The following is a 12656-nucleotide window of genomic DNA, read 5'->3' as shown; positions in this document are numbered from 1 at the left end:
TAGGAGACTAGATTCAGTCAATTGTACCTACATACAAAACAGCTTTTCAGATCACGCTTTAGTAAAACTTGAAGTGTCTGGACTTGGGAGGGACAAAAAGTCGCCTAAATGGACATTTAATAGAGTACATCTGGATGAAGACTGGTGTAAGGAAATCCAAAGGGAGATTGAAAGCTTCTTCCATATAAACAGGAACACGGCCACAATAGAAAAAGTGTGTGTGGCTTTTAAAGCCACTATTCGTGGATCTAGAACATCTAAACAGATTGCAACTAGACGGGCTCAAAATATCATGAAAGCACATCTTGAAGCTTAAGTTAGGCGCACTAACAAACAATATTTAAGGGAGAAAAGCAGTAAAACAACTCTGCTTTAGAGCTAGCTCCTCAGGCTATGCAAGACTATTACTATAGTAAAGTATATACACCTAATTCTGCCAAAGGGGTTACGAGGACAGTAAATTTACTGGTAAATACTTAGCCTGGAAAATAAAAGATAAGCAGGCACAAAACAGGGTTCACATGCTGACCCACAAAACCACTAAAACCCGCATTACTAACGAAGAGCAAATACAAAAGGTGTTTTTAGAACAGTATGAAACTATCTACTCAGTTAGACAAGAGGTTGACAGCCTGAAACTAAACTCATTTCTTAATAGATTGCAAATTCCAAAATTACAGGCAAGCCAAAGCACAAGTGTGATCGCTAGTGTTACATTACAAGAAATCAAAGCGGTTATTCAATCCCTGGCTAATGGTAAAGCATGTGGGGAAGATGGCATTTCAACAGAATTAAAAAATAAAATTGTCCAATTTTAAATCAGGAACTAGCCCTGTTAGGTAACTATATTTTACAGGGTGGAGAGATACCATCTTCCTTTCGCACGGCTGTGGTGGTTAGTTTCCTGAAAAAAAAACAAAGACAAAGATGATGTGAATTCCTACAGGCCTATGAGCCTCTTGAACACTGAATTTAAAATTATAGCCAAACTGTTAGCAAATAAAATGAACAGCTGCGTAGGGTCAATTATACATACAGACCAGTGAGGATTTGTCGCCGGCCAACAACTATCGCTTGATGCCACCTTTTTAGTTGAGGCCCTGGTTTGTTTTACTCAAAATAAAATCCAGACTCTATGGTGCCGATTCCGATCCGTTAAAAATATTCCCCGTACGAATAGTATTCGGATTTTTTTACGTACGAATCGTACAAGTCCAGTGCAAACTGGCAAGTACGATTCGTGTGTTAAAAAATCCATACGAATCGCATTGGGAAAATTCCCCGACACGTCCTCGGGTCGGAAAAAGTGTCCGACACGTCCCTGGACAGTTTTACGTACGAATCGGGAAAATAAAGTCCGAGCGCGCAAGTACGATCCTTCCCGTCCGTCCGAATGCACAACCGTATGGAAAAAACACCGTACCGAGCGAACTCCGATAGCAACCACGGAGACGTCCGAACATGTGCCCGCATACGCGCCGAACACCCCCCCCCAGCCTCCCCCCCAAGTACGCACTGTACCCCCACCCCACCCCGTATGTACGGAGCGTACCCCCACCCCACTTCGTATGTACGGTGCGTACCCCCACCCCACCCTGTATGTACGGTGCATACCCCCACCACACCCTGTATGTACGGTGCGGGTACGCACCGTACATACGGGGTGGGGGTACGCTCTGTACATACGGGGTGGGGTGGGGGTACGCACCGTACACACGGGGGTGGGGGTTCGGCGCGGACATGGGGGGGTGCTGGGGTACGGCACGGACATGGGGGGGTGGCTGGGGGTATGGTGCGGATGTGTAGGGATGGGGGTACGGTGCGTACCGGGCCCCCTTTTCGCCGTGCATCGTGGCGTACTTAGCTTTTCCGGCACTTTTTGGGTCCCGTAAAAATATTGCCGTCCGAAGTGCTGTGGGTACGAATCGTACTTGCTGGTCCGTAAAACGCTGCCTGACTCCGTGCGAATGTCGCGTATGCGGTGTCCCGGATCGGAATTGTGGGTATATTTTAGCCGGTCGGTGTTTTTTATGTTTCGGAGAAAACGCTCCGTCCGACGATTCGGACCCGGGTTTTCCAGGATCGGAATCGGCCCCAAAGTATGCTATTAGATTCCGAGAAGGCTTTTGACCTTGTGTGTTAGTACACATTAGCTGAATTCGTCTTTCATTCCGAGCTGATTGCCGTAATCTCTAAATTTTATAAGGGGCCACAGCACAAATAATTGTAAACACTAATAAATACGGCAACTGTAGAGTTAAACAAGACAAGGCTGCCCCCTATCTCCTCTACTCTTTGCATGTTTTATAGAGCCCCTTGCCGTAGCCATGCGCTCAATTAGCAGTTCGACATCTCCATTGCAGACTGTTGTGCTAGGATACTCACTCGATTTAATAGCTAATCCACTGCAAAAAAAACAAATATATAATATGGTCCTGGTAGCTTGGTTATTGATCAGGCAAAGATGGTGATCGAATGATATCACAACTTTCCAACAGCTATTTTGTAAATTAAATAGGATTAAGGAATGTGAAAGAAACTACGCTCTAAGATTGGTTTCATATAGGAAGTTTACGAAACTATGGGAAAATCTGTGCTAAGTCATAGTATGCACGAACTACGCAACACACATTGGACGTGTTAGGCTGAACCAATAAGGTAAAAGAAGGAACAGTGCCTCTATGTAACGTAAACACACTCAACCAGCCTTACAGTTGGGCCATAAGTGGCCTAGGTGTCTTTCTAACCAGCGTATATTGTACAGTGATTAAGACATAATGCCTCACATACACAAAGGGGGTAGAATGTCAGTTCCTTGGCCTGGCCTGTCTTGGGCACGTACATTTATTGTATATTAGCATTCTTGTGAATTGAGCACGCAGCTTACCCCACAGAGTGAAAAGTGTATAATTTTGACCTTTTTTGCACAGTTTAGTCGGGCGAAGTTAAATCGTTGGACCCAGGATTGGGATTTATTTGTATTGTATTTATTGTTGGCACACATTCTGTTGGAGGATGGGGGAGGTGGGGGTTCGGTGGGGTAGTGGTGGGTTTGGGGGGCCTTTTCACATAAATGCTGATGATGTCGGTTGCCAAATTATATACTGTCATATCCTGGAATGTCCGGGGGATGGGGTTGGTCCAGAAGCGGCAAAGAATAGAAGCACAACTCTACCGCCACAGGGCTCAAATAGTATATCTCCAAGAAACGCATTTAATGTCACGAGACTAGTAAATTGCAGAAAAGATGGACAGGTCAACTTTTTGCAACAGTGTATTCCACCTTTTTTAGAGGGTCCGCAATATAGATACGGGCGAGAGTCCCCGTTGCCCACAGTGAGAGTAGAATAGATGACCAAGGCAGGTATGTTTTAATTCGGGGGACCCTAGATGGTAAGCAGGTAGTATTAGCCTCCATTTACGCTCCTAAAGACACATTTCTATTGCGGCTGACTCAGGCACTCTCAGACAGGGTACAGTACCCATGGATCCTGGGTGGAGACTTCAATGCAGTGTTTGACGTACACTTGGACCGATCCCATCCCCCATTACCTAACACCAATGCTAAGACGTAAGCTACTGCCCTGACAAGATGGGCACAGGGTGAAATCTTATTGATGTTTGGAGGTTACAACACGTGAATATGCGGGAATATTCCTTCCAATCCCATCTACATAAATTGCATAACAGGATTGGACTACTTTCTTTGTACCCCGGATTTATCCCCGGTCATTCACCAGAGTACTTATTTGGGCAAAACTATTTCTGTCCACAATCCCATAGAACTGACATTAAATCAGTGCTAAACAAAACAAATGTGTTGCAGCCTGGACATATTAGTGTAGCCCCCTCCCCCCTCCCTATTTATTCCCCATTTCTGGTCCTTCTTCTCCCCCTATCCCTCTCTTGAGTCCTCTATCTCAGTATCTGTATATTTGCCCCATAGGGCATTCTGCCCAGATGGGAGCGAATGAATAATAGCGGCAAAAGTTTAAAGTTAAGTTGTTATTTGGGGGGGTTGTATTGAGGGTGGGATTACAGGGGTTGGTATTCGGGGTAGCTAAAAGACAATTGAAAGATATAACCACGCATACTGTTTCATGCAAATTGGCTTACCGGAAAATTCTTAGCCCAATCGAGGCTTAATACAACATGCATGTTTACTCGAATGCTGTATTTGTATGATATCACATATGCTGAGGTATACTGGACCTCTGTAAATGAAATACAGACAAAAGAAATGTTGGAATGTATACATTGATTGCATACCCTTGATTTCAATAAAAAATTGTGTTAAAAAAAAAGTCACACTATGCACTTGGTGGGCTGCTAGGCAGGGTACACAAACAACTATGACTCAAGAAATTCTGTCCATGACTCTCAATTTGACTTGCAAAATATTCGAATTTCACCTCACACGACAGCGGCCATCTTGGGAGGAGGAGGAGGGGACGTGCTAGTTGCTGGGAGGTAGGGCTACACGCGCTGCCACTAAACGTATAAATGTAATCGATCCTTCTACGCGTTAGCGTACGCGTTTGCGGGCGCGCCTTGAGCGCCGAAGGAGCGCCTAAGGAAAGCCCGTCTGTGCCCGTCCGTGCCAGGCCGGAGCAGGACGGAGCTTAGGACCGTAGTCATGGCAGCTCAACTTCCAAATAGACACGCTTACAATGGTGAGTTTCTGATGACACTGAGAGATGCCGCTAGGTCACATTGCCCTCTTGAGGCCCTTCTAGACGATATATTCACTCCTTGTCATCACTGCAATCCCTTTAAGTCAATGAAAGCTATTAACACCCCTATTATATTTGCGCTGTTAAATTGCAGGTCCCTCCCGAAGCATTCAACAGAAATCAACTTGATCTTAGAGGAAAGAGGCCCAGATATACTCTTCCTAACCGAGACGTGGCTTACTGAATCATCTGACCCTGATATAGTTCAGGCTCTCCCCCCCAATTACTCTATCATTAGACAAGACCGCTTGACAGGGCGCCGAGGAGGTGTGGCAATTATTTATAAGAACATATTTAGTTGCAGAACTCACGACAGCCCACTTACAGAATGTGAGAGCCTTGGTTTTTCCATCTCCATTTCGCCTACGACTACCTTCTCAGGGATCTTGGTATATAGACCTCCGGGTGACCATCACAACTTTTGTCATAATCTTCTTGATAAAATCTCCCTTTCTATTAGCAGCTCCTCTAACTTCTCCATCCTGGGTGACCTTAATATTCATCTTGATGAAATGGATACAGCTGCTTCGCAATGCTTGCTGGACACTTTGGGATTAGTACATCTTGATCAAATTGTGACAACCCCCACACATATAGCAGGTCATCTGCTAGACCACTGTTTTACAAATCTCAAGAACATAGTGTGTGAGTCGCCCCACTTTGTCACCTGGTCAGATCACGCCTTACTTTCCTTTGCATGGTCGCCAGATATACAAAACCACAAGGTTAGCCTTTCAAAGAAAGTTGGCCGAATCTGGTCCAGACTACCTGTCAGTGACTGGGAAGCTGCCCTGAAGAGATGCCCGCCCTCCCCTCTTAAGGATCCTGTAGCTGCTAATGAAGCCTTTGACAACTGGCTGAACGGCACTCTAAATACCATCCTTCCAAAAAAAGAGATTCGCCACCGTGAAGGTCACAGTAAACATCCTTGGTACTCTGATACCCTCAAAGAACATAAGCAGTCCTGCAAAGGGGCAGAAAGGAAATGGAGAAAAGATTTTTCTCCCGCTGCAAAAACTGAATATAAAACAGTTCTTAGAACTTATAAAAAATTACTTAAACTCACTCAAGCAGAATACTATCAAAGTAAAATCTCAGAAGCAGATAATTCCACCAGAGAGATTTTTAAAGTCTTTCAATCACTGGTTGCTACTCCCAGGATCATCAATCCCCCACCTGACCTTCAGAAACATTGTGAGGCATTAGCCAATTTCTTTGCGGCCAAAGTATCTAATATCTACACTAGTTTTCCAACAACCCTTCACACTCCTGATAAATTGGAGAATGTTATTGAAAGCTCGGAGGGAGTAGCCCCTAACTCAGTCGATGATCTCAGGGTTTTTCCGCTATTAGATCTTGCCATGGTTGGAATACACCTTAACAACTTAAAATCTGGCTCGCCTCAGGACATCGCTCCCCCGGCAGTGCTCAAACAGGTCTCGAAAACAGTCTGTCCTATTATAATGCAGATCATTAATTCATCTTTGACCTCAGGAGAGGTTCCCCCGAACTGGAAGAGAGCAAAGGTCCGTGCTTTACTTAAAAAACCTAATTTGGACCCGGAAGACCTGGCCAACTATAGGCCTATTTCATTGCTACCTAGTCTTAGCAAAATAGCTGAAAAGCACGTTAACCAGGCTCTCTCTTCTTTTGTTGAATCGTCGGGCGCCCTTCATTCCACTCAGACTGGTTTCAGACCCAAGCAAGGAACCGAAACTGCTCTGGTGGCGGTAGTCGAGGCTACCAGGAGTATTGTGGATGCTGGAGGCTGCGCTGCGGTGGTCCTACTGGACCTCAGCGCGGCTTTCGATACCGTAAATCCCTCTCTCCTGTTGCATCGGCTTCGACTCGCAGGGATTTCAGGATTGGCTCTCAAATGGCTACACTCCTTCCTATCGGACAGGTATTTCTCTGTTTTTGAGGATGAGGTGTCATCAAACCAGTTGCAATTGAGTCACGGCGTTCCCCAGGGATCATCACTCAGCCCTACACTTTTTAACATCTATATGAGACCGTTGGCTGATGTGGTGCTTCCTTGGGGAATTCAGCTTGTCACCTACGCCGATGACACGCAGCTGATTGTTTCCTTGGTAAGGGACAATGACTCACATCATGGGCTTAACAATCTAACCCCGTGTCTCACCAATGTTCTTGAATGGATGACTGCCTCTTGCCTAAAACTAAATGGAGCCAAAACAGACATCATGATGCTGGGCATTAAAGCCCCGATCAACTTGGACCCCTGGTGGCCCAGTTGTCTGGGGCCTCCTCCGAAGCCTAAGACCAAAATAAAAAGCCTAGGGGTTTGGATGGATTCCACTTTAAATTTCCAACATCAGGCCAATAAGGTGGCGGCAACCTGTTATGGCCTAATGAGATCGCTAAAAAAAGTCCTTGACCTTCTTCCATTTGAATCAAGACGTGTATTGGTCCAGTCGCTGATTCTTTCACGACTGGATTACGCTAATGCCATATATCTGGGGACATCAGCAGCTACTTTAAAAACTTTGCAAACTGTTCAGAACTGCGCATGAAAGTTCCTAAAGATGTTCAGCAAAGACCTCAATTCGAACTCTTCATTGGCTGCCAATTCAGGATAGGATTGTATTTAAGACTATGTGTTTGGCACACAAGTCCATTCACAATTTGGGCCCTTCCATTCTGAACCCTTTGTTTCAACGCCATCAATCAGTGAGATCTCTCAGATCCAATCATCGAAATCTGCTCGTAGTTCCCAGGGTGAGGCTCGCCCGGATGGGCGGCCGGCTACTCTCTGTACAAGCGGCTAAACTCTGGAATAAACTCCCTGATAATATCAGGCTTGAATCAAACCTCACCATCTTCAGGAAGCAACTAAAGACGTTCTTGTTCAAGAAGGTCTACTAATATCCTCCAGGTCTCACAGCGCTGGGATGCCCCAGGGTAGCCAGGCGCTTTATAAGAAGGTATTCATTCTTTCTTGTATATGTGTTTTCTAAATTTTTTAATCATGTGGAAATATGAGACGGTGTAATAATTTCTTACTGTACTATGCTTTGATGAACTGTCCCTAAATAAAAATATTTTTTTAAAACAGACTTACAGAGCTGTTCAAATCCCTACATATCAATTTCCTCGATATGATAGACTGATGCTCCAAACTATCGGCAGTGGTGGTCTTCTCTTACTCCAGGTGGATCGAAGCCAGCCCTTGCGTACACTGCAATGCCAAAACAGCGGTTATGTTCCTAGTCCTGGAGGTAATACCGAGATGGGGAGTGCCTGATGTCATCCGATCGTATAACAGCAGGCACCTGTCCACTCCATGTGAGATCACATCTCACCCTCCAGAGTATCACACACAAACTAGTCTCAGTGTACCACCTGCAAAGCAATAGCTTAGTTGAGAGACTGAATGGTCTTCTAAAGAACAAAATTAGTAAAATGTGTGCCAGTCTCAATAAGAAATGGCTCCACTGCCTCGCCAGCCCTCTTTGCATTAAGAAACACACCCAGCAGCAACAATCACCTCACACCTCACCAGAATGTGACAGGCAGACTGATGGGAACGCCAATCCCAAAGACCCAGACCAAATTAAGCACCAAAGCTAGCTCTCAGGCATTGGGGATGCGCTTCATAAGTACCTCTCCGTACTGACAAGGACTGACAAGTTCTTGACCAAACAATCCAGCACCGGAGCACTTGAGAGCCCACCACCGGGCTACCATTCTAAACACCACAGCCAGATCAAGAAGTCTACATACGCAACTTTGTACGAAAGTGTAAACAGGCTCAGTTTGAAGAACCCTACTGTGTACTATTCAACACCAACTGCCATCAAGGTGGAAAAGAGAGCCTGGGTTCAGCTATCTGATTTACAACCCAAACAGTGATCTAGGACACACCTCCCCGATAACCTAAAATTAAACATCTGCCTCTCCTCACAAATATACGCTGCTCATGCAGATCAAAAGGACACCATCACACCGGTTAAAATATTGTTATATTCCATATAGGTACCCTATATAGGCGCAGGTAACACTGCAACCTTTCACCTATATCCTTCCCTACATTACATACATAACGGTTCATAGGGACTGACCTTTTACCTAGATATGGCAGTGCATTCAGAACGTGGGTTTTTTCCCTAGTTCGAAACTCATACATTATGCAGGAGGCTTCTTGGAAGCACAGCAGGACTCACAGCAGGATGAACATCTCCTGTATAATATCTATGTTAAAGTTCAAGCCTGACGTCATCGTTTAGGCCGACACAGTAACACAGCAAGGTAGGACCCCTGGGGAGACCCGTGGGTATATATACATCATGTCTTGATTAGACAGACAGGGGAGACCTTGACTTCCCGGCTCACACACTGACCAGAGACGCTGAGTTTCCTGCATGCAGACGCTCCAGATAGCAGTGGTCTAACAACCCTCGCGGGGTGTCCAACTCGAGACCAGGATGGTGTCCCATATTCTCTCCTTACTCAGGTAATAGGGTTGACTAGACCTTAGAGGAATTGTTGGCATAACGCATAACACCTACACCAATGCTAGGTGCATTTAGGTACATCTAGTTAGGGAGACATCGTAGGAGTACGCACTTTCTTATCATGTGATTTATGTACTTGTATATCTTCATGATTTCTGCAAAATGGTAGAACTGTACCATCCCTTTGCTTTCGTAGTACTGCTAATCATATATCTCTACTACTGTCTAATGGTTGTTATAGCAAATCTATTCTACACTAGAGTAACAACTGTTCAATTAATCTCTATTGAAATGCCCAGACTGTTTATTCTGTGTATCTCTGAGACAAACTAAGTGAGCACGAGTGACGATCGAAAAATAGTATATTGTTTCCACGATCCTGGGGGATCAGAGTTGTCATGTTCTGAGGTTGCCAGAAACTATTCTCTCCCCGATAAGAGGAGATTCTAGTAGCACTGTGAGTTAGCTAATGCAAACAGGCTAACATATCCGGTGGGGGTGCTTGGAACTAGTCTACCACCAAACCCACAGTTTATGTTATACGAACGCCCAGATACTGTATAGGATATATAGGAACTACACAACAATATCACATCTTTAAGCGAAGAAGCCCATAGGGAGAAGTACTGCCCCTGCTGTGGCAAGGAGCTGGGGAGGGGGACCATAGTATAAATAGCCTTAAAAAAGTTTAAAAGTCACAATTTTCCCCCAAGCTTTACCACCTACAAAAATTAAGTTAAAACCTTATCATTCCGCTAACATTTGATCACCTCTGTCCCGTTCAAGAAACAATTGCCCTTGAGTAAAATCAGTATACTATTTACAAATAAATGAAGGAATGTTCCAAAACTGCCTAATAATGTCTGTTTCCCAGCTAACCTTTAACCCGAAGCTCTTATCCTACATGTCTGCGATCAAAACTACAATTGTACCAACATGGCCGAAGTCTGCCATTTTCTTTTACCAAAGCTTTCAAAGACGGTTTTACAAGTCAAATCGCTCAACTAATGCAAATTCCGAACTGACTTTTGTGGCCTAAAATAAATTTTTCTGCACCACACCAGGACAAGATACCTCTGGGTGCCCAGACACCGGACAACGAACAAGAGGCAACAAACAAAGACTACTGGCCCTGATGACCCACATCTCCCTTGAAGACGACCCTATAGCCTACGTGTTTCCTAAGTTATGTGTTTTTGTATTTCTTAATCTGCGGTGCTCTTGAGCCCCTCTGGAGCCAAAAGTATGCCTAATCTCATGAGCTCTTCATCTCACATACACCTACACTGAACCAAACACTAGTATCCCACACACACTACACAGCGCACTCCTACTTAACACCAGCCCATGACTGATGTAGGCTCATAAACTACAAACAGGTCATGTTATATCTGTTCACTGATACTACATGCCATAGGCGCAGACAGGCTGTACTTATCACAGGAGATAGCCCCCGAAAAAGAGAAGTGCCTCATACATCTGTACCTATGTAGGATCAGGGCAAAAATCCAACCAATAGAGTTGAACCCACAGGCCACTAGTAAACATCACCTGGTATGAAAACAACCCCACTGCACAATATATCTTCACTGAGCCAAGTGATATCCAATCCGATGTAGACAAGAAGCACAGAAAGGGCACCATAGGGTAGGACACAGTTTGGCCCCAGGACTTTGCTGAAAAGAGATTCCTGGAGGTAGCAAGACCCCTGCATCAATGCACAAACATGTCTGCTCCCACCTCCTTCTGCGGTCCCAGGGCAGTCCTCAACATCTTTGAGGTCACCTTCCATACCGACAAATGGACCCCGGCCCAGACATGGAATTCCAGTGCAGGGCCGCTCATCTCAATCATGCAAGGGTGAGAATGAGTCCCACTGGAGGGGGTAAGATGCCAGCATAGACACCATGTGCCAAAAAATCTGAGATAGGTACACATGGTCGGAGGGGGAAGGGCAACCCCTAATTGTACGTAAACTTATGTTGTACTCTTTATGCTTCAGAGGAAAATGAACTATACCGTTTGCAGCAAAGATAATTGTGGCATGGTAATCTGCCACATTGATGAATTACTACTGGCAATATGGGGACCTTGCCTACACCCAGCTCATCCCCGTATGGCGTGGCCTGGGAATCCTTGTGACCATTCACACCCCCACCATGGTTATAGCTGGAGAAGATCTGTTCGAGTTGTCTCAACATTCGATACAGAAGAAAACAACTCTGTTGCATCAGGCTCAAAGGAAAAGAACTGCTGAGTATTTTGGCTGAGCTCAGTACAAGGACATTCCAGAAGAATTCAGACTGTTCACAGATACTCAAGTAAATGCTGGAGGGTTAATACCCTCTTTTACTATGCAAACAAAAGCAAACGCCCACTGTTACAAATAACCGGATGGGAGATGATGAAGAGGATCAACAGTACTGAGCTCGGCCTAAACTCTATCAAGGAGGAATTGAGGGACATCCGCCTCATGTTAATGCTATATCGGTACATGCTGGACTTGATGACTCCAATGGGGGTGGGGGGTGTGCCAAGATTGGTGCTTCCTGTTGTACTTTTATTCCCGGAAATGACCAGGACAATGGGACATTAGCACTTGCTATCCAAGTCAACATGTAGAAGGAGGGAGGTACCCTGGAGCAGGAATGGTTGCATAGTATATTTTTGTGGATACCCTTATGGATATTCAAAGTATTCACATTGCTGATGCCAAATCTCCCTCCTGTATCTCTGTTATGTGGTTCCCTACAAGTTGGGGTTTCCTGGTGTAAAGAACTGTCCTCAAATTAGGTAGTATGGCCATAGCTAGGGAAAAAGTAACAGACACCACACATGTGCACACACTTTCTAATTACATAACTGTCATGACATATGAGGAAGATAAAGTAGTTGACAAATCAAATAGAGAGGGGAATGTTGTAATGGGTGAATAAGATGTCAATGATTACCATGATGTGTGCAGGCCCAACAATGGCAATACCATTTAATGCAATATCAACATATGCCATATAACCTGTGCCTGCACAACCAGATAGTACTCTTCAATGCAATCTTAATATATGTTATAAACTGTACCCGCACAGTAGTGCCGACACCAGCAATGAAGAGATAAATATGTGATAATGATGGTACTGTTACTAGCAATAACAATGCTGAAGTACGTTATGACTTAAGCAAACACAACCGTGTCAATTCCGGTAAGAACAATGTCAATGTGTGCTATGGCAACTATATGCACAATGTTAAGGATGTCGATAAAAATGATACTAGAGTCTGCCATATTATTTTCAGAAGTTCCTATGAACTCATCTCTTTGCTGTCGGATTCACTCAATGTGACCTCCCCATCAACCCTCAGTCAGAGACACATGGTTAGACGACTTCTATGACCCACACATATTGAATACTAGGTCACAGGTGGAGTATCTGTTAACCTAAAGACAAGC

General features: G+C 44.7%; 1 protein-coding gene across 1 annotated transcript in view; it reads left to right on the top strand.

Annotated features, from left to right (window-relative positions):
* DNAH8 (dynein axonemal heavy chain 8) overlaps positions 1–12656 on the top strand; it is a 13985216-nt gene that overhangs the window by 8809716 nt on the left and 5162844 nt on the right. The gene's annotated exons all lie outside the window — the stretch shown is intronic.

Source organism: Triturus cristatus, chromosome 6 (genome assembly GCF_964204655.1).
Source record: "Triturus cristatus chromosome 6, aTriCri1.1, whole genome shotgun sequence".
NCBI lineage: Eukaryota > Metazoa > Chordata > Amphibia > Caudata > Salamandridae > Triturus > Triturus cristatus.
This window is presented reverse-complemented; position numbering and strand designations above follow the sequence as displayed.